The sequence below is a fragment of the Erythrolamprus reginae genome, chromosome 12, assembly GCF_031021105.1.
Source record: "Erythrolamprus reginae isolate rEryReg1 chromosome 12, rEryReg1.hap1, whole genome shotgun sequence".
NCBI lineage: Eukaryota > Metazoa > Chordata > Lepidosauria > Squamata > Dipsadidae > Erythrolamprus > Erythrolamprus reginae.
The window spans coordinates 8549401-8574215 of NC_091961.1; positions in this window are offsets into that span (position 1 = coordinate 8549401).

Below are 24815 nucleotides of genomic sequence, written 5' to 3' on the forward strand. Positions count from 1 at the left end.
ATTGCCGGAGCAGAAGCTGCGTAGGATCAGGTTAACCACTCTAGAAGCCTTTTTGGCGATATTGTTGCAGTGGGCTTTGGCACTTAGATCATTTGATCTAAGTTTGATTAGATGGGTTTCTTTGGACGGGGCTGATTGTTAATGAAATTACAACTACAAAAATGGTCATTCTTTGGGAACAAATCTAATAAATAATAATAAATAATAATAATAATAATAATAATAATAATAATAATAATAATAATAATAAGGAACTGCCTCAATTGTGTCTTTCTCAACCAATCTGCCTGGAATTGGGGAGAGAGGTGTGGGGTTAAAGCAACAGAAGAGCTGGATGGATAGAAGTGGATTTATGGAACAGCCAATATATAAAAACAAACTGAAACTTGCTTACGCCACCTCCTTCCAGAGGAAACAGATCAGGGTCTCCCCCCCCCCCATCTCTCTCATTAATTTGAGAAATTGCACTGTATATCTTACCCAGGTGAAATCGTATTTTAACTTGAAAACCACCAACTGGGAACATGACGTAGGGATGGGCAGACTAAAAAATGGACTTACCCAATCAATGAATAGTTTGCAAGAATTACTGCCTTTAAAAAAAAAAAGACCATGCTTTTTTTTGCTCCTTGCTTCTCTGAGCAGTTCAAAATTCCAGAGGCAGAACTGACAAAACTTGGCTTCCTTTCGGTGGAGAGCTCTCTTGAGACTAGTGGCATGTTTTGTAATATTTAATCTTAGATCAGCTTCCCTTTTTAGCTGGGATTGGGCTAGATGAGTCACCTTCTCAAATGGATGGCTTTCTGAGTCACATTCCATGGCAGTCCCTGTATTTCCCCCATCACTAAGTTTATTTTATTTTATTTTATTTTATTTTATTCTATTTTTATTATTTTATTCTATTTTATTCTATTTTATTTTATTCTATTTTATTTTATTTTATTTTATTCTATTTTTATTATTTTATTCTATTTTATTCTATTTTATTTTATTTTATTCTATTTTTATTATTTTATTCTATTCTATTTTATTTTATTCTATTTTTATTATTTTATTCTATTTTATTTTATTTTATTTTTTTATTTATTTTGTCAAACAATTATAGGGTGACAATTTGTACAAATTAAACATTAGATAAGTAATGATAAAAAGTAACAAAAGAAGACAATAGGACATATCCATCCTAAGATAAAATAAGAGGAAATAGTACAGTATAAGGGCAGACTAGATGGACCATGAGTTTTTTTTCTGCCATCAATCTTATCTATCTATCTATCTATCTATCTATCTATCTATCTATCTATCTATCTATCTATCTATCAACCTACCTACCTACCTACCTACCTACCTACCTACCTACCTACCTATCTATCTATCTATCTATCTATCTATCTATCTATCTATCTATCTATTTAATTTATTTGTCAAACAATTATAGGGTGATAATTTGTACATATAAAACATTAGATAAGTAATGATAAAAAGTAGACAATAGGACAGGGACGGTAGGCACAATGGTGCGCTTATGCACGCCCCTTACAGACCTCTTAGAAAGGGGGAGAGGTCAATTGTAGATAGTCTAAGGTTAAAGGTTTTGGGGTTAGGAGTAGAAACCACAGAATCAGGTAGTGCATTCCAGGCGTTGATTACTCTGTTGCTGAAGTCGTATTTTTTGCAGTCAAGTTTGGAGAGGCTGACATTTAGTTTAAATCGATTTCGTGCTCGTGTGTTGTTGCGGTTGAAGGTGAAGTAGTCATTAACAGGCAGGACATTTTGGTATATGATTTTATGAACTATTATTAAGTCGGAACTCACGTTACTGACCTCTTAGGAATTGTGTGAGGTCAACAGTGGATAGTCTAAGGATAAAGTTTTGGGGGTTTGGTGATGAAACTACAGACTCAGGTAGTGAGGTTCCAGGCATTAACTACTCGGTTGTTAAAGTTGTATTTTCTACAGTCAAGTCTGGAGCATTTTACTTTGAGTTTGTATCTGTTGTGTGCTCATGTATTGTTGTGGTTGAAGCTGAAGTAGTGGTTGGTATGTGTAATCTGATAGGTAGGGGGGAAAAAACCTTTCTTGCCAATATGTGGTATTGGGTGGTGGGTAACTGTTGGAGGATGATTTTATTTATTTTATTTATTTATTAAATTTGCATGCCGCCTCTCTCCGTAGAGTCGGGGCAGCTCACAACAGTAATAGAAAGACAATGTACAATACAGTGGAACCCCGACATAAGAGCTGCTCTACTTAAGAGCAACTCGAGATAAGAGCTGGGAGGGGAGAGATATTTTTGTTCTACTTACAAGCCCAAATTCGAGATACAAGCGCCAAGGAGCTGTCTCCTGAAGCCGAACGCTAACTTCCGCGTTCGGCTTCAGGAGACAGCTGCGAAGCGGCGCGCGTGTTTTAAAAGGTTGCAGCCGGCCTGGGGGGCTCGGGGGGTGTGTGCTTGCAGCTTTCTTTCTTGCTCTTTTTCTTTCTCTCTTTTACCTTCCCTTCCTCTATTTCTTCTTTTCTTTCTCCTTCCCACCTTCTTCCCTCCCTCCCTCCCTTCACTCATTCCTCTCTTACTCTCCCCTTTCATAAGTTTCCTTGCTTCCTTCCTCTGTTCCTGTCCCTTCCCCCTTTCTTTCTTTCTTTCTTTTTCTTTCTTTCTTTCTTTCTTGCTTTCTTTCTTGCTCTTTTTCTTTCTCTCTTTTACCTTCCCTTCCTCTATTTCTTCTTTTCTTTCTCCTTCCCACCTTCTTCCCTCCCTCCCTCCCTTCACTCATTCCTCTCTTACTCTCCCCTTTCATACGTTTCCTTGCTTCCTTCCTCTGTTCCTGTCCCTTCCCTCTTTCCTTCCTTCCTTCCCACCCTCCGTCCATTCATTCACCCATTCCTCTCTTGATCGCTTAAAGCCGGTCCCTGGTGCAAAAAGGGTTGGGGACCTCTGTCCTACAGGATTGGGTGGCAGAGAAGTTGAACATATGTAAATCTAAAAGTTTAAGAAAGTTTACAAGTTAAGTGAAAGAAACTTCATTATTCATTTATATGTACATGTACATTTCTTCATTAAAAACATGTCTTTCTGCATAATTTAGACTAACTTTGTGAGTTTTTTGAGGGCTGGAACCAATTAAAATTATTTACATTAATTCCTATGGGGAAAAGTCGTTCGAGATAAGAGCTGCTCGACTTAAGAGCCCAGGTCCGGAACGAATTAAACTCGTATCTCGAGGTACCACTGTACAAATCTAATAATTAAAACTAAAAACCCATAATTTAAGAAAACATACACACAACATACCATACATAAACAGTATAGGCCCGGGGAAGATATTTCAGTTCCCCCATGCCTGACGGCAGAGGTGGGTTTTAAGGAGTTTACGAAAGGCCAGGAGGGTGGGGGCAGTTCTAATCTCAGGGGGGAGCTGCTTCCAGAGGGTCGGGGCAACCACAGAGAAGGCTCTTCCCCTGGGCCCCGCCAAACGACATTGTTTAGTCGACGGGACCCGGAGAAGGCCAACTCTGTGGGACCTAATCGGTCGCTGGGATTCGTGCGGCAGAAGGCGGTCCCGGAGATATTCTGGTCCGATGCCATGAAGGGCTTTATAGGTCAAAACCAACACAATGATGTCGCCCCGAGTCTCCGGAGAGGGGCGGCATACAAATCTAATAAATTATTATTATTATTATTATTATTATTATTATTAATTAATTAATTATTATTACATAATCCTCCCAGAAAAAAAGGCCTTTCTCTTTGACGTTTAAGAGGCAGGTGATGTTATTGAGGAGGAAACCTTCCTCCCACCCCTCCCCACCCCCCAAGCCCCCCCTCCAAGGCCTCCTGTAGCTCTGATTGATTTATTTGATCATGGCGCAGTTGGCAGCAGGGTCTGAAATATAACATAAGCACTTCCTGAGATGTCAGGACTCCAGCGTTCCTGGTCTGAACAAGGATGTAATTCATATCTGCAGGTGCTTATTCTGGTATCAAAACATTTCGGTAACATCATGCTTGTGGAATTCAGAGCTCCCCGTGGCCTCGTTTGTATTCCGGGTTGCCCGAGCCTATGTGTGTTTGCCTTGCTTAAGGAGCTCTCATTTCCTTTCAATAGGATATGTTTTATTTCATCCTCTTTCCTGCAGTCACTCATATTAATGTCACCGAGCGGCCTGGTAATGAGCGGGCTTGGAAATAGCCCGTAGATCCCTAAAAACACAGAGTCTGAAATGTAAGGCGGGCCGAGGGGGGGCAAAGGGTGGTTGGTGGTGGTGGGAGCGAGGAAGATCATTAAGGAAGAACGGCTTGGGAAATAGGGAGGGGCGATCCATTTTTTTCATAGGAGTTATAAGCAGCCCAAGCAAATGGGAAATCATCCTGGGAAGACCTTTGCATTGTCGTGCTTTGCTCATTTGCAGGAGTTGCACAGTTTTGAATTAACACACACACCCCAACCCAACCCCCTCCTGTGTCTATTGTTTTCTCAAGCTGCTTGGGAAAAAATCTTTGGAAGTTCTTGGGGGGTTGTTGTGGAGCTGACTTTATTGTCAGGGACATTTCCCGTTAGCCGTTATTTTTTTTCCTCCTTGCTTTGGACCCTCCCTGGATGCTTACATTTATCAACCCACCCAGAGGAGACATTTTTAAAGAGGTTTTCCTCCTAGGATTTAATGGGAATGCGTGAAGCCAGGAAAGTTGAAGACCCCTGCAGAGAGGAAGTGGCTCTAACCAGACAAACCTGTAAAACCACGGCAACGTCAACAATATTATTTTTTTTGGCCATTTTTCTTTTATTCAACTGAATGGAGAATGGGTAGGGGATTTTTCTCCCCAGTATCACACTAGTCTTTTGGTGGAATATATATATATATATTACAGGTAGTCCTCAACGTCCTTATGTGTCCAATCACACTTGACCAATAAATAATTCTGTTCTGTTCTATTATGTTGTGTTCTGTTCTATTCTGTTCTCTATTCTATTCTATTTTTATATTCTCCCTTCCCTTCCATTCCATTCCATTCCATTCTATTTTTCTATTCTATTCTATTTTTCTATTCTCTCTTCTCTTCCTTTCCGTTCCCTTCCCTTCCATTCCATTCTATTTTTCTATTCTATTCTATTCTATTTTTCTATTCCCTCTTCTCTTCTCTTCTCTTCCCTTCCCTTCCCTTCCATTCCATTCCATTTTTCTATTCTATTCTATTTTTCTATTCTCTCTTCTCTTCTCTTCTCTTCTCTTCTCTTCCCTTCCATTCCATTCTATTTTTCTATTCTATTCTATTCTATTCTATTTTTCTATTCTTTCTTCTCTTCCCTTCCCTTCCTTTCCTTTCCATTCCATTCCTTTCCATTCCATTCCATTCCATTTCATTCCATTCTATTTTTCTTTTCTATTCTGTTCTATTCTATTCTAATATTTTTTCTATTCTCTCTTCTCTTCTCTTCTCTTCTTTTTTCTTCTCTTCTCTTCCCTTCCCTTCCATTCTATTCTATTCTGTATTCTATATTTTCTATTCTATATTCCCTATTCTGTTCTGTTCTATTCTCTGTTCTAGTCTATTGAAAGTTTTCTTGCTAACTTTATATACTAGTCATGTTAACAATACTGTGAGTGTAATTTAAAGTTCCAAGCCCACAAAAGCCCATCTGGAGCCCTAAATAATTTGCACATAGGTCACTTTGTGCTTTCTAATCTAAAAATAAAGTCTAAGAATCGTGGATGCAACAAAGAGAGACAAAGCGAGCAAACAAAGGACAAACAAGAGATACTGTACAATTATGTAAATTAAGTACATGTAGCTGGCACAATACAATATTCCGATGAGGGGATATTTTTTTTTCTGCAAGTGGATGCATTTCTTTTTGAATATAATACATCTTACATCAGCACTACAAAAAGTTTGATCTTTTGCAGTCCCAAAAGATTTAGAGAGAACACCAATTTGGGAATAGCAAGTATGCATTTCTTCCTAAATTTAAACTCTCGGTAGACAATTAATTGAAGCTCCTGGAATCAGATCACACAGTGCGGTGAAAGGAATAGAAAGGTTGATTAAAAAGAGAAAATTTTCCTGGTTTTGATTTTTAACTCCTCCAACAGCTCCTCGCTATTGTATTTCTTCGGATATTTGATCTAACCTAACCTTTAGCGGCCATTCCCTCTATAGGCATCAGCAAAATAGAAGTAATATATTAGAAACATAGAAACATAGAAGTCTGACTGCAGAAAAAGACCTCATGGTCCATCTAGTCTGCCCTTATACTATTTCCTGTATTTTATCTTAGGATGGATGGATGTTTATCCCAGGCATATTTAAATTCAGTTACTGTGGATTTATCTACCATGTCTGCTGGAAGTTTGTTCCAAGGATCTACTACTCTTTCAGTGAAATAATATTTTCTCACGTTGCTTTTGATCTTTCCCCCAACTAACTTCAGATTGTGTCCCCTTGTTCTTGTGTTCACTTTCCCATTAAAAACACTTCCCTCCTGGACCTTATTTAACCCTTTAACATATTTAAATGTTTCGACCATGTCTCCCCTTTCCCTTCTGTCCTCCAGACTAGACAGATTGAGTTCATGAAGTTAAGATTTTCTTGAAGTTCTATCAATTTTTAGCGTGTTTGTTATGGGCCAGCAATATTAAGCAATAGATTTATTTCTACTTTAAGTTAAACTTCTGATAGAAAGTGTGGTATTCATTCATATATAGAGAAAAAAATCCCATGCACTTCTGTTTCTTAAAACAACTTCTAGGCTCATTAAAAAGGCTCTTATACCTGAATACTCAAAGGACTCTTTTGAACATTCTATCTCTTTCACTCCGGGTTTGGCTTTTGATGCATCTCTAAGGTTCCAGCAAATGCAAGCAAGCAAACATCCCTAAATAGCTCTCATTAGGATGAAATCTATACACAGCCCCTGACATCTAATGCAATGATTTGTTGAAACTGCATCAGCTCTATCATAGGGGTGCTTAATTCTGCATTGATCTTGGACACAAAATAAACCTTAGCTTATTCTCCGATTTCGTTTTCCCCAAGAGTAACTAAGCATCGAGAGGAGCTACTTGGATAAACCGTGAAAGGCTTCGGAATAAATAGAAGTCCATTTACCATGCCTCGATTTCCAGGTTCCTTGATTGGAGTCTGGTTAATTTTTTGATTGTTGGTCTAGTGTTAATCTTAGTTATTACCTACAAAAGCCTTATATAGCTCAGGGCCAGACTATATATAGGACCGTCTCTTGCCACATACCTCCAAGAGACCAATAAGAAATCACAGATTAGATTAGATTAGATTTATTGGAATTATTATTATTATTATTATTATTATTACTATTATTCAACATCTACATGCTATTCAACATCTACATGAAACCGCTGGGCGAGATCATCCAAGGACATGGGGTGAGGTATCATCAATATGCGGATGATACCCAGCTTTACATCTCCACCCCATGCCCAGTCAACGAAGCGGTGGAAGTGATGTGCCGGTGCCTGGAGGCTGTTGGGGCCTGGATGGGTGTCAACAGACTCAAGCTCAACCCGGATAAGACGGAGTGGCTGTGGGTTCTGCCTCCCAAGGACAATCCCATCTGTCCGTCCATCACCCTGGGGGGGGAATTATTGACCCCCTCAGAGAGGGTCCGCAACTTGGGCGTCCTCCTCGATCCACAGCTCACATTAGAACAACATCTTTCAGCTGTGGCGAGGGGGGCGTTTTCCCAGGTTCGCCTGGTGCACCAGTTGCGGCCCTATCTGGACCGGGACTCATTGCTCACAGTCACTCATGCCCTCATCACCTCGAGGTTCGACTACTGTAATGCTCTCTACATGGGGCTACCTTTGAAAAGTGTTCGGAAACTTCAGATCGTGCAAAATGCAGCTGCGAGAGCAGTCATGGGCCTACCTAGGTATGCCCATGTTTCACCATCACTCCGCAGTCTGCATTGGTTGCCGATCAATTTCCGGTCACAATTCAAAGTGTTGGTTATGACCTTTAAAGCCCTTCATGGCATCGGACCAGAATATCTCCGAGACCGCCTCCTGCCGCACGAATCCCAGCGACCGATTAGGTCCCACAGAGTGGGCCTTCTCCGGGTCCCGTCAACTAAACAATGTCGGTTGGCGGGCCCCAGGGGAAGAGCCTTCTCTGTGGCGGCCCCGGCCCTCTGGAACCAACTCCCCCCGGAGATTAGGACTGCCCCTACTCTTCCTGCCTTCCGTAAACTCCTTAAAACCCACCTTTGCCGTCAGGCATGGGGGAACTGAAACATCTCCCCCTGGGCACGTTTAATTTATGCATGGTATGTCTGTGTGTGTGACTGTTAGCATATGGGGTTTTTTTAAATATTTAAATATTTTAAATTTGTCTGATTGCTTATGATTTGTTTTTACATGTTGTGAGCCGCCCCGAGTCTTCGGAGAGGGGCGGCATACAAATCTAAGTAATAAATAAATAATAAATAAATTATTATTATTGAATCCTATGTAAATAGTTGGTTCCATGAAAAACGCTGTCTCTGTGCAAAACCGGAAGTCGCGCTTGATTGACTCAGACGCTGACTGCTCTCTTTTGGCGGGAGCCGCAAAAGTATAAAAAGAGCGGCTGTTCTCCAGTTTTGAGAGAGACGTGTTCCCGCTGATTGTCACTTGTCTTAAGAGCTGAATAAAGGAACCGTCTTGTTTAAGCCTTGTCTCTGGACTCTTCACTGGCGACGACGGACGGAAGAACCACCCGTGCAAGATGAACAACCTTCAAATCGGCCGGGCTTCTGAGTTCTTCGATCCGGAGAAATCCTCCTGGGACGCCTACATGGCCAAGTTCGAGATCTTCCTCGAAGCTGCCGGAATGAGGGACGCTATTATTATTATTATTTATATAATAAATAATAAGTCTATGGAGAGGGGCGGATTTATATGCCGCCTCTCTCCATAGACTTGGGGCGGCTCACAACAATGGTAAAAAACAATACATAGTAACAAATCTAATATTTAGCAATCTAAATTACAGTTTTAGGTTAAAAAGTCCAAAAGAAACCCCAATATATAAAAAACAAGCACACAGTCGAATCATACACAGAAACTACATGGGCAAGGGGGAGATGTTTCAATTCCCCCATGCCTGACGGTAGAGGTGGGTTTTAAGGAGTTTCCAAAAGGCAAGGAGAGTTGGGGCAATCCTAATCTCTGGGGGGAGCTGGCTCCAGAGGGTCAGAGCTACCACAGAGAAGGCTCTTCCCCTGAGTCCCGCCAGATGACATTGTTTAGTCGATGGGACCCGGAGAAGGCCCACTCTATGGGACCTAACCGGTCGCTGGGATTCGTGTGGCAGAAGGCGGTCCCGGAGATATTCTGGTCCGATGCCATGTAGGGCTTTATAGGTCATAACCAACACTTTGTGACCGGAAACTGATCGGCAACCAATGCAGACTGCGGAGTGTTGGAGTAACATGGGCATACTTAGAGAAGCCCATGATTGCTCTCGCAGCTGCATTCTGTACGATCTGAAGTTTCCGAACATTCTTCAAAGGTAGCCCCATGTAGAGAGCAGAGTTGGCCTCCTCCGGGTCCCGTCGACTAAGCAATGCAGGTTGGCGGGACCACAGGGGAGGGCCTTCTCTGTGTCTGCCCCGGCTCTATGGAACAAACTTCCACCCAATGTCCATACTACTCCCACCCTCCTGGCCTTTTGTAAGACCATGAAGACCTGGCTTTGCCAGCAAGCCTGGGGGCCATAAACTTACATCCTTGATGGCCAACTCTATGAATGGTGTGCACATGTATGACTGTGACTGCCATTTTTAATAACTTTTTAATGGGGTTCTAGTTTTAGATAATGTTTTTGTTTTAGATAATGTTTGGCTTCCTTTTTATCCTCTTGTAACTATTTATATTGTATTTTTATTATTGTTGTAAGCTGCCCTGAGTCCTTTGGGATTGGGCGGCATAAAAGTCAAACAAACAAACAAACAAACAAACAAACAAACAAACAAATAAATAAATAGTCTCTGCTCATCTGGATGCTGATTGTTAGTGAAGTGGTGTTTGGGCCTTTTTGTTTTCTTTTTTTCAGGAATTTTTTCCTCAATAAATAAATCATTTTCGCTGCTGATTTTTAATCTGTTCCAGCAGATGTAGGTCCGGTTTCAAGGGTAGCGCGACTTATGACCGGAATGACCTATGGATGTAAATTGGTTTCCAATTGTGGTTGTAAGTTGAGGACTACCTGTAGGAGAGTTTTTTAAAAGAAGATCAGGCCATGTTCAGGAATGGAATGGGACAACTACTTACCCAGGCCAACTCACTGCGGCTAACTCACCATAGCTAGCTCATTGTGGTCAACTTGCCACAGCCAACTAGCCATGGGCCAATTCACTGCAGGACATTTCAACATTTCAATTTAAATTAATTACACTGTTTATTTGTCATTGACATTTCATTTTGTCCCTCTTTTTGAATCCCAGCGGCCAATAAGGTCCCACAGAGTTGGCCTTCTCCAGGTCCCGTCAACTAAACAATGTCGTCTGGCGGGCCCCAGGGGAAGAGCCTTCTCTGTGGCGGCCCCGGCCCTCTGGAATCAACTCCCCCCCGGAGATTAGAACTGCTCCCACCCTCCTTGTCTTCTGTAAACTACTCAAGACCCACCTATGCCGCCAGGCATGGGGGATTTGAGACATCTTTCCCCCAGGCTTATTATAATTTATGTTTGGTATGTATGTGCTGTTTGGTTTTTAATTATGATAGGGTTTTTAGTTTTTTAATATTAGATTTGTGCCATTATAATATTGTTTTTATCGTTGTTGTGAGCCGCCCCGAGTCTTCGGAGAGGGGCGGCATACAAATCTAATAAATTATTATTATTATTATCCTTTCTTTGTACCATTTCTTCAATATTAATGTAACTTTTATCCTACATCAAGTTGGCCATGGTGAACCCTCCTAGAGATAGTGGTTCTAGACCCATTCAGGAGTGCGAGTGGGGATTTACTGTATATGGAAACATGGAGGCAAATTGAGGATTGTTGCAAGTGTGTTGGGCATTCTGTTTCCCCAGCCACTATGCAAATGCTAAAACATGAAAAGAGATGAAAGAGCGGAGGAATCCCAATGGATGGATAGGAGTCGAAATACCCAATTGGTCCATTTTTAAAACTGCACATTCCTTGTCATACATTTATTTTGCTGGTGTTTGGGAGCAAATATTAATGTACAAGGGAGTGCATTTTACTTTATGATTATTTCAGTTTGTCAATGTCTTGCTCGGGCTCTCAGGAGTAAAACTGGTTATGAAAGTTCTTAATTTAATTTGAAATGGAAAATTGGATGAAGATCAACCTCCTCTCCATCTTTCCCCTGTTTACTCTCAGCCCTATTTTTCTTCTTCTAGTTCCTGCCTTTCTTTCCCATTTGCCCTTATACTATTTCTTGTACTTTATCTTAGGATGGATATATGTTTATCCCAGGCATGTTTAAATTCAGTTACCGTGGATTTACCGGCCATGTCTGCTGGAAGTTTGTTCCAAGCATCTACTACTCTTTCAGTAAAATAATATTTTCTCACATTACTTCTAATTTTCCCCCCAACTGTTGTGAGCCGCCCCGAGTCTACGGAGAGGGGCGGCATACAAAGCTAATAAATAATAATAATAATAACAACTAACCTCAGATTGTGCCCCCTTGTTCTTGTGTTCACTTTCCTATTGAAAACACTTTCTTCCTATCTATATCTATAGGTAGAGTGCTGTACTGCAGGCCACTGAAGCTGACTGTATATCTGAAGGTCAGCGGTTCAAATCTCATCACCGGCTCAAGGTTGACTCAGCCTTCCATCCTTCCGAGGTGGGTAAAATGAGGACCCAGATTGTGGGGGCAATATGCTGGCTCTGTTAAAAAGTGCTATTGCTAACATGTTGTAAGCCGCCCTGAGTCTAAGGAGAAGGGCAGCATAAAAATTGAATAAATAAATAAATAAATAAACAAATAAATAAACAAATAAATAAATACATACATAAATATATCTATATCTATAGCTATAGCTATAGATAGATATAGATATAGATATATAGATAGATCTCTCTCTCTCTTTCCCTCCCTGCCTACCTACCTACCTACCTACCTACCTAACTACATGATAGATAGATAGATAGATAGATAGATAGATAGATGATAGATAGATAGATAGATAGATAGATAGATAGATAGATAGATAGATAGATAGGCAGGCAGGCAGGCAGGCAGGCAGGCATACAGACACACACACACACACACACACACACACAAATAATTGCATTGTTTGGCTCTGATTATAACTTGGTTTCTCCCCCAACTCCCATTCATTTTTTTAAAAAGAAAACATTTAGAACACCCAGAAGTAGCTTCCCATCTCTTAATTCCTGTCTAGATTAGTCTGATATCTTTAAGAGAACTAGGAGATAAGTTTTTAAAAAGAGAACCCAAACTCTCAGAAACTCCTACGCTATGTTATTCTTCTTTCTCTACATCAACCTTTTCTCCCCCTGGTTTATATCACGGAAGAAACTAACAGGACTGAACGGAGATCCTCCAGCCACCCATATATACTGCAGTTTCTCAGGCGAACATTCTGCAAAAAAAATAATAAAAGCAAACCATATATTGCAGCTCAGGAATATGTAACTGACATTCTCGGGGCCATACGAAACATCTGTGACCTTTCCCTGAGGTCATCTCCGTAATCACGTTACTCTTTACTTTTAAAGAAATGTCAGGCCATTTTTTACACAAGACTTATGACAGGGTGCTGTTTATTGTACCACAAAGCCACTATAACTCTACCATAAGGAAACTACTATTATTTGGAGAATATATATCTTTCTGACTAGCAATAAAGACGAAAATTAAGGAGAGGTTTTTCCACTGAGGTCAAGAGTGTCTCCTTTAATAATTCTGACATCTTCTGCAAAGCTGAAACCAGAGAGAGTTCCTTGGGGCCTCTGGTCAAACCAATTAAAACTTCAGGACTTTTAACAGCAAAGAACAGGTCTCAAACAATGGCTATCTTAAAAGGTGACCCATGCAGGCTTTGGAAAGGTGGCAATCAGAATGCAGCTATGAGTTTACTCACTGATCTTGGGCAGTTGGACGTTCAGGAACAAAAACCAGGTATCCGGATTCCTTGAGATGTCAAAGATGAAGATGACGTGTTGTATGAATTCAGCTCTATGGATTTTCAGAGTTCATGTGACCATTAGACCTGAATAAAATGGGTTTGCATCAGAACAAGGGAATTGTTTATTTATTTATTTATTTATTTATTTATTTATTCATTCATTCATTCATTCATTCATTCATTCATGTATGTATATGTGTATGCCGCCCCGAGTCTTCGGAGAGGGGCAGCATACAAATCTAATAAATACAAATACAAATGTATGTATGTATGTATGTATGTATGTATGTATGTATGTATGTATGTATGTATGTATGTTGTTATTATTATTATTATTATTATTATTATTATTATTATTATTATTATTATTTTTGTATGCCGCCCCTCTCAGTAGAATCAGGGCGGCTCACAACACAATAAAACAGTTCATAACAAATCTAATAATTTACAATTTAAAATATTTTTAAAAACCCATTATTAAGCAGACATACACACAAACATACCATACATAAATTGTACAGGCCCGGGGGAGATATCTTAGTTTCCTCATGCCTGACGAGAAAGGTGGGTTTTGAGGAGTTTATGAAAGGCAAGGAGGGTAGGGGCAGTTCTAATCTCTGGGGGGAGCTGGTTCCAGAGAGTCGGGGCCGCCACAGAGAAGGCTCTTCCCCTGGGTCCCGCCAAACGAAATTGTTTAGTTGACGGGACCCGGAGAAGGCCAACTCTGTGGGACCTAATCGGTCGCTGGGATTCGTGCAGCACAAGGCGGTCTCGGAGATATTCTGGTCCGATGCCATGAAGGGCTTTATAGGTCATAACCAACACTTTTGAATTGTGACTGGAAATTGATTGGCAACCAATGCAGACTGCGGAGTGTTGGTGTAACATGGGCATACCTTGGGAAGCCCATGACTGCTCTCGCAGCTGCATGTATGTATGTATGTATGTATGTATGTATGTATGTATGTATTTATTTATTTATTTATTTATTTATTTATTTATTTAATGCTGTCCCTCTCCGAGGACTCGAAGTGGCTCACAACATATAATAAAACAATATGTAACATTTCAGGTCCAATTAATTAAATATGAAATCTAAAACTAAAAACCCTAAAAAACCAGACATTCTCATTCAATCAGTTTTTCTCAGTCCATTCATTTAATTTTGCTTCTCTCTTCCCAAGTGAAAAGCAAGTTAGTTGAAACTTCCAAAGAGGCTAAAGAACTAATGAGGAAACCCTGAGTTGAAAACTCATTTTTGAAATCTGAATACATAAGATTCTTGTCTGAAATGCCAGCCTTTCAAGCAATGTTCCCTCTAATTTTTTTTCGGGGTGGGCGGAAAAGTATAGTGTCTGAGCGGCAGTCCCCTTGGGACTGGGCGGCATAGAAGTATGTATGTATGTATGTATGTATGTATGTATGTATGTATGTATGTATCAATCAATCAATCAATCAATCAATCAAACAATCAATCAATCAATCAATCAATCAATCAATAAGGATTCTCCTGTACTGTGTTTCAAGATGAAAGAAGGGATGTATTTGTTTGTTTGTTTAATTTGACTTCTATCCTGGCAGCTTACAATAATATAAAATTATGAATACAATAAAAAAGAAGTCAAATATAAAATCTAAAACTATAAAACCCCAATTAAAACCCACGGTCAAACTATCCAATTAGCATACATGCATACCATTCATACAATTTGGCCATGATAGTTGTTAATATTTATTTATTTATTTATTTATCTATCTATCTATCTATCTATCTATCTATCTATCTATCTATCTATCTATCTCTCTCTCTCTCTCTCTCTCTCTCTCTCTCTCTCTCTCTCTCTTTCGTTAGTTAGTTAGTTAGTTAGTTAGTTAGTTAGTTAGTTAGTTAGTTAGTTAGTTAGTATGCTGCCCCTCTCTGGAGATTCGGAGTGGCTCACAACAAAAAACACAGTACAAATCCAATAGTTAAAAAGCAATTTAAAACCCTTAATATAAGAAACGGTCATACATCCTAGTCAAAAACCATACATGAAACAGGAACGGCCTGGGGGAATCAATTTCCCCATGCCTGACGGCAGAGGTGGGTTTTAAAGAGTTTGCGAAAGGCGAGAAGGGTGGGGGCGGTCCTAATCTCCGGGGGGAGTTGATTCCAGAGGGTCGGGGCCACCACAGAGAAATCTCTTCCCCATGGTCCCGCCAGACAACATTTACATTCCATTTTTCTTCTTCCATAATGACAATTAGTTCAGAAGAGAGAGGAGTGGTCCCAAGAGTTTCTCTTCTTTGGAAAAGGACAGCCTAGAGATCGAAATAATAAATAACTGAAATATTATTAAATAGCTGAGTCTGGTGTAAGCTTCCTCAGTTGAGCTCCCAGAGGACAAACATTCTTTAGACTCTGGTTAGCACTGTTCCTTGCATCCAATACAGGGTGAAATCCAGTGGCAGGTTCTGGAGAACCTGCAAATACCACCTCTGGCTGGCCCCAGAATGGGGTGGGAACGAAGATTTTGCAATATTCTTCCCCTGACACGCTCGCCACACCACAACACAGTGCAGTCAGGCGGTAGGGAAAGCAAGTAGGATGCTTGGCTGCATAGCTAGAGGTATAACATGATCCCGCTATATAGAATGCTGGTGAGACCACATTTGGAATACTGTGTTCAGTTCTGGAGACCTCACCTACAAAAAGATATTGACAAAATTGAACGGGTCCAAAGACGGGCTACAAGAATGGTGGAAGGTCTTCTGCATAAAACATATCAGGAAAGACTTCATGAACTCAATCTGTATAGTCTGGAGGACAGAAGGAAAAGGGGGGACATGATCGAAACATTTAAATATATTAAAGGGTTAAATAAGGTTCAGGAGGGAAGTGTTTTTAATAGGAAAGTGAACACAAGAACAAGGGGACACAATCTGAAGTTAGTTGGGGGAAAGATCAAAAGCAACGTGAGAAAATATTATTTCACTGAAAGAGTAGTAGATCCTTGGAACAAACTTCCAGCAGACGTGGTAGATAAATCCACAGTAACTGAATTTAAACATGCCTGGGATAAACATATATCCATCCTAAGATAAAATACAGAAAATAGTATAAGGGCAGACTAGATGGACCATGAGGTCTTTTTCTGCCGTCAGACTTCTATGTTTCTATGTTTCTAACACAACCACTAAGCCACACCCACAGAACCGGTAGTAAAAAAAAATATGTGGATTTCATCACTGATCCAATGTCATAATCTACAAGAACTCTAGAAAGAAGGGATAGCTTTGTTTTGCAACTGATGGGCTAGATCAGAGATAGGCAAAGTTGGCTCTTCTGACTTGTGGACTTCAACTCCCAGAATTCCTGAAACATTCATGTTAGCTCAGGAATTCTGGCACATGTCATAGAAGAGCCAACTTTGCCTACTCCTGGGCTAGATCATCCACTGGTCCTCATTCAGATGTAGGATTCCACTACGGCTAATAATGTTAGCACATTTCTATAATTTAACATTGATGTTTGAGTGTATGATGAAGGAAGCTGAGAACACAGTTAACATATGCTGTGCTTTCTGTTGAGGGCAATGCTTAATTTCCCAAAGGATACCTTTTTATTTTTTATTTTATGTTAAGCGACAGAATGTAGGCTTCTTTATTTGGGGGGGGGGGGCGGCAGAAGGGGGAGGAAGAAACTAGTTATTGCTCCTTCTTTTTATTTAAAGCACCCATTGATGTCTCTATCAAAACACATCTGGTGTGTTTTGACAGATTGCCCAATGCCTGGCAGAACATCAGCTCTGAGCTGGCGGGCAGGAGGAGAGAGAAACTGTTGCTATTTTGAGTCTTCTCCATTTTTATTTATTTTTTTGCCCTTCATCATTCCTTCTCAACAGGACCAAAGATATAATCCAGGCTGGTTGAAGCATATGCTTTTCTGACATTTGTTCAATAGGACTGTTGTGGTTAGCTCTGGCCCAGCTCCTTCCCCAAGGACTGTGGATGTGGGGGAGACATCCACATGCCGCAGGCCTGTTTTGCTCCCGGTGGAATCTGCTGATGAAGGCTCCTCTGACCAAGAAGACATAAGTGACAGGGAGGAGGAGAGTGTGGCAGATAGCTCAGAAGGAGATCAATTATCTAGCTCCTCCTTGGATTCAGAACAAGACTTAATGATACAGCCATGCATGCGGAAAGCGATGCATAGGCAGCAACAACTGAGAGATTATTATCAAAGAAAATGAGGCCACCTGTGGTTGGGTGGGGCTGTGGTCATTAGTGAGGCTGCTATAAATAGCAGCCTGTGGGTTTGGCCATTGTGGAGGATTGTCTGATCGTTGTGTTTCGTGCCTGCCTTGCTGACTTCGACCGTTGTGTGCTGATTTTTCCCCGCTTTGAAACTAAACCAGAGCAAAGTGTGTTTCACTTTGTGAAAGAAGAAGGACTGTGAATTGCCTCACAGCTGCAAGCTAGGTATCTCAGAACTGATAAGGGACTTGTACAAATTACCAGTTTGTTTGGAGACGAGTGCTCTTTGCTATACAAAAAGAGTGCTTAGTTTATTTGAATTTTCGGTATAAAGAACATTGTTTTCAATTTTCAAACGTGTGTGTGTGTCTGAAATTTGTATCTGTGAATTTTCGGGAGGATTCTACCAGAGAGCTCGACAGAACAAGGACAAGGAATGTTCTCTGGCCTAATAACCATATCCAAAGAAGAAACCACCAACCAAGACCAGCAATACAAAAAAGTAAACAACAGCCTAATGAAGGAAGTATCAAGTAGAAAACAACACTTCCACCGATACAGATAGGGTAAGACACAGGGAACAAATCCCACTCCTTTCTAGCACTGATGATATTACGTAGTAGGATAATGAAACATCTGGAAGAAAACGGGTGAAATTTAGCAGCTTCTGACAGGTTCTGGAGAACCAGTAGCGGAAATTTTGAGTAGTTCAGAGAACTGACAAATACCATCTCTGGTTGGCTGCAGTCTGCCAAGCCACAGCCACAGAACTGATAGGGAAAATTTTTAAATTTCACCCTTGGAAGAAAATAACCATTTCGGAGTACACCAAGGACTCCACAATAGTTATTGCTACTATCCGCCAAATGTGGAATCGCTTGGGAGATGAAGTTTCCCAAAGACTGCAGAACCTTTCCACTTCTTGCTAAAGTCACAGGGAATTATTGGAGGCACAAACGGTTCTTTAGAACAGAGGTGTCCAACGTTAAGACTTGTGGACTTAAATGGATACAGACAATTCTTTTTGCTTCCATATAGCAGGTGTCTAGATTTCTACATCCTGAATCTAGTATGCTAAATTTATGACAAAGAATTGTGAATCTGCAATATTGGGGAGAATGATTCGATGTGTAGCGCATGCAATTAACATTATATCAAATACATATTTGGCATTGCTCTCTTCTGCAATTAAATTGCAATGTTCCAACGTCAACATTCAACAGAAATTGGCTTGCTGGAGTAAGATATTTTGGGTTCTGTCCCAAATGGAACAAAACAATTTAGATGTTTTTATTTGTCCTTATACTCAAGTGCAGTAAAAATCTATTTCGCGCCACTACAACATGTGATATAAGTTGTTCAGAGAGAGAGTGACTTCATGTCAGCCAGGGACAATTTTTTGCTAGAGGTACATTAATATCTAAAATTTAAGTAACTTCCTTACTGAGACTTTTGCGTTTCTCATTGGATTTGAACTCATCACATTCTACATGCCAAGCAAATGTTACAGCCACTATGATATTGAAACTCTTATATTTCAGGAATGTGACCTATAAAGCCCTTCATGGCACTGGACCAGATTATCTCAGGGACCGCCTTCTGCGGCACGAATCCCAGCGACAAGTTAGGTCCCACAGAGTGGATCTTCTCTGGGTCCCGTCAACTAAACAATGCCGCTTGGCGGGACCCAGACTATGCAGATTGAGTTCATGAAGTCTTTCCTGATACGTTTTATGCTTAAGACCTTCCACCATTCTTGTAGCCCGTCTTTGGACCCGTTCAATTTTGTCAATATCTTTGTGTAGGTGAGGTCTCCAGAACTGAACACAGTATTCCAAATGTGGTCTCACCAGCGCTCTATATAGCGGGATCATAATCTCCCTCTTCCTGCTTGTTATACCTCTAGCTATGCAGCCAAGCATCCTACTTGCTCTCCCTACCACCTGACTGCACTGTTCACCCATTTTGAGACTGTCAGAAATCACTACCCCTACTCCAATAAATGAATGAATGAATGTGAAATCTGTCATCATGTGGCTTAGGTCAATTCCACTCTCATTCAGAGTTTCTAATATCCTGCAAATCACAATTTGAAAACTGGAATTATTGAATTGGAAAGCAAAGAAAGAGAAAGTGATCCAAAATAAGATGTTATTTTATCACTGCATATACAGTGATACCTCTACCTATGAATGCCTCTACTTACGAACATTTCTAGATAAGAACTGGGTGTTCAAGATTCCTTTGCCTCTTCTCAGGTAGGAAGAAACCTACATGGAGCTTTCCTGAACCCTAGGGAGAGCAAAAAAACAGCCTAAATCTACCAGAAAGCTTCAGTGAGGCCTATGTACATACGTGTGTGAGGGGGGAAGCATGGAGGACTGGGCAGGAGTTGTGTACATGCACTTGGGAGGGCATTGCATTATGGTTGTGGGCACACGCATGCACACTATCGTGCGCGCGCACACCCTTTTGGCGCCTGAGTCAAAAAAGGTTCATCCTCACAGGTCTATCCCATGGGTAGGCAAAGTTGGCTCTTCTATGACTTATAGAATAGAAAAGAATTTTATTGGCCAAGTGTGATTGGACACACAATGAATTTGTCTTGGTGCATATGCTCTCAGCGTACATAAAATAAAATATACATTTGTCAAGAATCATGTGGTACGACACTTAATGATTGTCATAGGGGTCAAATAAGCAATGAAGAAGCAATATTAATAAAAATCTTAGGATATACGCAACAAGTTACAGTCATACAGTCCACATGGGAGGAAATGGGTGATAGGAATGATGAGGAAAAAAAGTAGAATAGAAGTGCAGATTTAGTAGAAAGTCTGACAGTGTTGAGGGAATTATTTGTTTAGCAGAGTGATGGTGTTCGGAAAAAAAACTGTTCTTGTGTCTAGTTGTCTTGGTGTGCAGGGCTCTGTAGTGACGTTTTGAGGGTAGGAGTTGAAACAGTTTGTGTCCAGGGTGTGAGGGGTCAGTAAATATTTTCCCCACCCTCTTTTTGACTCGTGCAGTATGCAGGTCCTCAATGGAAGGCAGGTTGGCAGCAATTGCTTTTTCTGCAGTTCTGATTCTCCTCTGAAGCCTGTGTCGGTCCTGTTGGGGTGCAGCGCCAAACCAGACAGTTATAGAGGTGCAAATGACAGACTCAATGATTCCTCTGTAGAACTGTATCAGCAGCTCCTTGAATCCTGGGAGTTGAAGTCCACACGTCATAGAAGAGCCAACTTTGCCTACCCCTAGTCTATCTGAAGTAGACCCAGAGACAGGGTTTGGAGCAATCGGTACTTTTATTCAGCTCAGAGAATAAGTGACAGCTCAGCAAGGTAAAGTGACAATTCAGCGAGTACCGACTGACTCTGGCTGGAGAAACCGCTCCTTTTATATATTTGCGGTTCCCGCCAAAGCCAGAGCCGGCCGCGTCTGAGCCAATCAGGAGCGACTTCCTGCTTGGGCTCAGACAGCGCCGAAAGAGGAACAAACTATTTACAGAGTTACAAGGTAGCCATTACAGGATACAACACCCCTCCCCTCATAGTTGGACACATCCATCAAGAAAGCCATGTGACAAAGTCGTCCAATCGGTGGGGCCTCTGAGGAGCTCGCGCTGACCTGCGCAGTTCAATTTCTCCTTCGCCACCGACTGTGGAGGATGGCTCGCCGCTGTTCTCCCGGTGTTGCGGACTTGGCCTGGCGGGCCCAACGAAGGCTTCGGAGGACGAGGATGGTTCGGCGTCGCTGGATGGTTCCCCCTGGCCCGATAAGTCTCTTTGCGTGTCTCTTATTTCGGGCAATGTACTAAAGTCTGTTGAAGGGGGAGAGTCCATGTCAGCGGTTTGTGGCAATTGATTTTCTGTTCGTTTCCGAATGTGGTCTATGTGTCGTTTCCACAAACGACCATCCTCTAGTTTAACAACATAGGTCTTAGGTGCATTTTGCTTAACAATAATTCCCTTCATCCAGTTTACATTTCCATCAAAACTTTTTACATATACATTTTGTCCCAAATACATTTCTCTTTCAGGTTTTGTACACATTTGGTTATTATTAACACAGAACCTTGGGTTTAACCTGTCTAGTGGTGACCTCAACTTCCTTCCCATCAATAACTCTGCAGGGCTTACATGTGTGTGCGAGTTAGGGGTAATGTGTTGGGTGAGTAAGAATTGGTCCAAGTTCTGTTGCACATCCCCAGGGCCTGATCTGCGCAATGCCTCCTTTGCCACCCGTACGTAACGTTCTGCCAATCCGTTAGCCCAGGGCGAATAAGGCGAGATGAGGGCATACCTGACCCCTAGGCCATCTAGGAACAATTCGAATTGCCTGGCTGTTAGCTGTGGCCCATTGTCAGACACTAAGAGATCTGGGCAACCATGGGATGCAAACAGTCTGCTCAATACCTTGATAGTGGCACTTGTGGTTATGTTGTTCATTGCTATTATTTCCAACCATTTTGAGAAAGCATCAACCACTATTAAAAAATACTGAGACCCCACTGGGCCCGCAAAATCAATGTGGATTCTAGACCAAGGACCAGCAGGCTGTTCCCACTCAGCCGGAGTTGTTTTGGGGGGACTGGGTCGTGACTCTTGGCACGGATCACACTTTGAAACCCAATTTTCAATATCAGCATCCAGCCCTGGCCACCATAAATGCCCCCTTGCCAGGCTCTTCATCCTGACAATCCCAGGATGACCCACATGTAACATTTTGAGTACCTTTCCCCTTAGGCTTTTGGGAATGATCACTCTATCCCCCCACAGTAAACAACCTTTTACATACGATAATTCAAGTCTTTTGTTTTTAAAATCACACAATTCAGGTTTCACAACATCATTTTGCCATCCCTTTAGAACACAGTTCACCACTTGTTTAAGGATTTGATCTTGCTGCGTGTGTGCAGCTACCTCTTTTGCTGTGGTTAGTGGGTTTTCCTCGAGTTCTATCATTAGCACATCTGTGGAAGGAACAGGGTCTTCCACTAAGTCTGCTATGGGGCATCTGCTTAGGCCGTCTGCATGATTGATTTCCTTCCCCCCCTTGTGGGTGAGCTCATACTGATACCCTGAGAGGAAAAGAGCCCATCTGATTAGTCTTGGAGACATGAAAGGTGGAGTGGGCTTGTTGGGGGCTAGCAGGCCTAGTAAGGGTTTGTGGTCAGTGACTAGCTCAAAGCTTCTTCCAAAAATGTAATTGTGAAACTTCTTTACCCCTGCCACTAATGCTAGAGCCTCCTTGTCTAACTGGCTATAATTCCTTTCTGTGCTGGTCATGGTTCTAGAAAAAAATGCTATTGGGGCCTCTGTCTTATTAGGTAGAACGTGAGCTAGGACTCCTCCTATGCCGTACGGCGAAGCGTCGCACGTGAGCCTAATGGGTAGTGAAGCACTATATTGGACTACTACACTTTTAGAGGTTAATAAATTTTTTATTTGAGAAAAAGCTTCACGTTCAGTTTTCCCCCATGTCCAGCGGGCTTCCTTCTGGAGTAAACGATGGAGAGGCTCTGCTACTGTTGCCTTCTGCTTTAAAAAAACGGAATAAAAATTAAGGAGGCCCAAAAATGCCTGCAACTCATTCTTATCTCGTGGCTCTGGGGCTTCTCTAATTGCTCTCAGCTTCTCTGTTGTGGGGTGGATACCTTCCTTATCTATTTTATATCCTAGGAATTCTATACTGTTGGTTCCCCAGACACATTTATCAGGCTTGATTCTTAAACCTTTGTCCTGTAACCTCTTAAGTACTTCCCTTATTCTTTTGTTTACTTGTTCCTGGTTTTCCCCTGCAATTAAGATGTCATCAAAGTATGGAATGGCCCCATTTACCCCTGACAATAGGCGTTCCATAATGCTCTGGAATATTCCTGGGGCTATGCTTACCCCAAACTGTAACCTCGTGCATTTGAAAGCCCCCCTGTGCGTTACAATTGTTTGAGCGTTTGCTGTTTGTTCATCGACCGGAAGTTGCTGGTAAGCTTGCGCCAGGTCGATCTTTGCGAACCTTTTCCCCTCCCCCAGGGAGTGTAGCAGTTGTTGCACAACCGGGATGGGGTAGGGGTGGTGTTGGAGTGCCTTGTTTAGGGTTGATTTGTAATCAGCGCAAACTCTTAAAGAGCCATCTGGCTTCAGAGGGGTAACTATGGGAGTTTCCCATGGCCCCTGCTCCACAGGGACCAAAATACCTTGGCTAATGAGTTTGTCCAGCTGTATATCTAGTTTGGGGAGGAGCGGCAGGGGGACCCTGCGAGGTTTTAGTCTGATCGGTGGGACCTTGGGGTCAATAGAGAAAGATATAGGGGGCCCCTTATACAATCCCAGTGTGGGGCTGAACACTTCAGGGAATTCTTTCACAAAGTTAGGCATATCATAACAGTTTACATTACACACACCCGAAATCTCGATCCCCAGTGGTTCCATCCATGCTAAACCCAGAAGAGAGTGCTTGGCCCCTGTTACAATAAGCATGGGAAGGGTACATTTAACATTCTTGAATGCGATAGGTACATTTGCTGTTCCCAAGACCGAGATTACTCCCCCCTGAAAGTCTCTAATCACCAAAGAGGTTTGATTTAGGTCAGCCTTAGATACATTAGGCATATACAGTTTAAATTTTTCCCAGGGCATGATGGTATATCTAGAGCCCGTATCCAGCTCCATTGAGCAAGGTTGGTTGTTGAGTAACAGTGATATAACAATTTTAGCCCCCTTTTTGGTTGCCGTGTTATTCACGGAAAATTGAGAGTTACCTCTATAGTAGTCGCGGTTAGCGGTTGAGTAGTTCCTTTGACCCGCGTTGCGGAATGGTCTCCTTTCTCGCGCTTGGGGGGTCTGGTTTTGAGGTCGCTGGTATTGCGGTGTGGCAAATGTGTCCTCTGGCGCTGTTGCTCTGCATGCGATGGCGATGTGGCCTCTCCGGTTGCAACGGCGGCATGTAGCGTCTCGGAAGGGGCATCGATGGCGCTGGTGATTTCCCCGGCAGCCCGCGCAGGGGGCTGGGTGAGTAGCTCTCAGGTGTCTCGGCTGGTCTTGCACCAGGAGGCAGTTGTCTCCGCTGGAACTTTGTTGGCTGGGGTTGTCTGTTTCCACGGCGCTGGGAGACGCGGAGTCGATTTTCGCAATGATTTCTCGCCTTCCGTGCTCTTTCAATTCTCTCGCCGCCGCGTCGGCTGCTTCTGCGGTTTGCGCCAGTTTAATTACGGTTTGTAGAGTCGGCTCTTCTTCGATGAGGAGTTTATTTCTCACCGTGTTGCTTTTCATGCCGAAAACCAGGGCGTCGGTGAGGCGAGCTTCCGGGTCTTTAAACTTGCATTGAGCAAGTACCGTTCGCAGCCGCGTTGTAAACTGGCTGATCGACTCGGTTTCCCTCTGAACCATCATGTGGAATTGATGCCGAAAAACCATGGCTGGTTTGGTCGGCTTGAAGT